Source organism: Meleagris gallopavo, chromosome 14 (assembly GCF_000146605.3).
Source record: "Meleagris gallopavo isolate NT-WF06-2002-E0010 breed Aviagen turkey brand Nicholas breeding stock chromosome 14, Turkey_5.1, whole genome shotgun sequence".
Taxonomy (NCBI): Eukaryota; Metazoa; Chordata; class Aves; order Galliformes; family Phasianidae; genus Meleagris; species Meleagris gallopavo.
Genome location: NC_015024.2, coordinates 6,643,717 through 6,645,959, shown reverse-complemented (window position 1 = coordinate 6,645,959; position 2,243 = coordinate 6,643,717).

Sequence of the window (2,243 nt, the reverse complement as noted above, 5' to 3'; positions counted from 1 at the left end):
ATGCTATTTTCCTACACTTCGCTTCTTTCAAGTGACAACAGTCCAAAAGGAGGAGTAGATATACATCAAGCAATCCCATACGTTTTGATTGTTTAGATTATCACTATTCTGCATCCATTCATACTGCACTACAGATGTAGTTACAAAATCACAAAGCCCTGTTGACAAATCCCAGACCAGAAACTGCCTTTTTTGATATGGAGAATTGTAGATACACTTGGTTGGCTTATTTCATTAAAGTGACATAAGCAATTGAGCAGAAGAGAAGGGACACAAATCTCCTGAGAAAGGTGGAAGATAAATGATACAATAGCAAACAGGAATAATCAACAAAAAGGCACTGCACAAATGTAAGAAGTATGCAAAGATCATTTCTGATAGATATTGTAAGCATCTGATATTTAAAAAGAAACAGTGAAGGAAAAAAAAAAATCACAACCTTTTTAACATGTGTCACTTAACAATTCCTTCTGATTAGAATTGTAATGAACACAACCTAATTATATCTGCTGCACAGTAACCAGATTTGATTCTGTCCTTTTGCCAGTGGCTGTGGAGAACTGACTTTTGTAAAGATCTTTTATACATCAAATGACCACCATACTCCTTTAATTTTCTCTTTCTTGTGATCCAGCAACATAAGAAATTCTTTTGCTTCCTCTCACAAGGCCAGTTCTCCACATCTTTCGCCATTCTTCTACTTTTCTCCCTGAATTCCCCTCATTTTTATGCAATTCCTACAAAGTATAACACTTGGACTTCAATGAATTGACAAATTTATCAAAAATTTAGTTACTAAAAATTCAAGGAATATACCTTAGCTGTATATCTGATGCTTTTTTATCTTGATGACGATCAGCAAGTGTTCTAACAAGTTTAGTTTTGTAACCAAGGGAAAAACAAATGGAAACTAACTTGGTGACCAAGAGACCCTGTAGATGTTGCTTCTCTATAACTGCAATATACAATCATTTAGAAAAGTTTCCTCTAAAGGTGGAAGAAGATTTTTTCACAGCTAAGATTAAAATCCATTACTGTGAAATTGGAAGAAAGTACCTGTGGACGCAGCATTAGAGAAGAAAGAACATATTGCAGGTTGGAAGACATTAAAAGCCTGGGATTCATTCAGCACTCCTAAAGAGCAAAATGATTTCCAGGAAAGGTAACCTTTTACATGTACATAAATATAGCATAAACTGCTAGTGAGTGTAGCATAGAAGCCCATTCCTGCAATAGTTCTCAACAATTAGAATTCTCAGATGTCAATCACAAGGAGATGGGTCTTTACTCCAAATGTAGTAGAGTTCAGTTACCCTACATCAGGATAACACCAGAGAAGCATCACACAAAGAATTATTTGTAACAGTAAAGTATGGTAAGGAGACTGAATATTAGGAACTGACAGCCTCACCAATGGCAAAGATCGAACGTGCCTTAAAAGGAGAGCAGAGAGTACAACTGAATTAAACACTATAATAAATAGTAAGCAAATCAAAAGGCTCAAGTAGCATTTCTTGAGAATAAAAATTGTTTTCCAAACAAAACGGCACCCCAGCAAAATTCTAGCATCCCTCCTCCTTACTGTTTTAACCTCTTTAAAATAGCACCTAGAAATTGATGTCTCCCACAGAAAGGAGAAGAAAATATTTGCAGGCCTGCCCAAGGAATTCAAATGCAAAATGAAAGTCTGCTAAGACTTCTCTAATCAACAGATAAGAGAAGTATTCATCAGGGCAATTTTTCCTAGATAAAACTAAGCCCAGATAAATGAACTCCATAGAATTACAACCATTATCGCTAAAATTTAAGGTATAAATACCAATACAATTACCAATAAATAAAGCAAGAATTGCCTGCTATTGCAATTCAAGGAAATCAGAAATCAAACCAATAAAAAGCATCAGAAGATATATTACAGATGACATATCAGAAACTTCTGAAATTTGTTTCAAGTGGAAAACAGTGAAGGTTACAGAATGGCAGCTCTATGAGTCACTTGGGTTTGCTGGACTCCATCAGACCATGATTCAACTTGTAGTAATAACAGAAAAGGCACTGACTAGGAATGCTTACTGCACTTCTCCATCATTTTAACAGCAGCAATATATTCTTTCCTGACAGCATGCAGTTAACAGGGGAAAAACAAAGGGATTGCAGACTGTAGAAAAATTTTTTTTCCTGCGTTAAGTCTGAAAGGAACCAAAATAAGCTTTGGAAATGCATAACTAATTTGCCATGTGGAA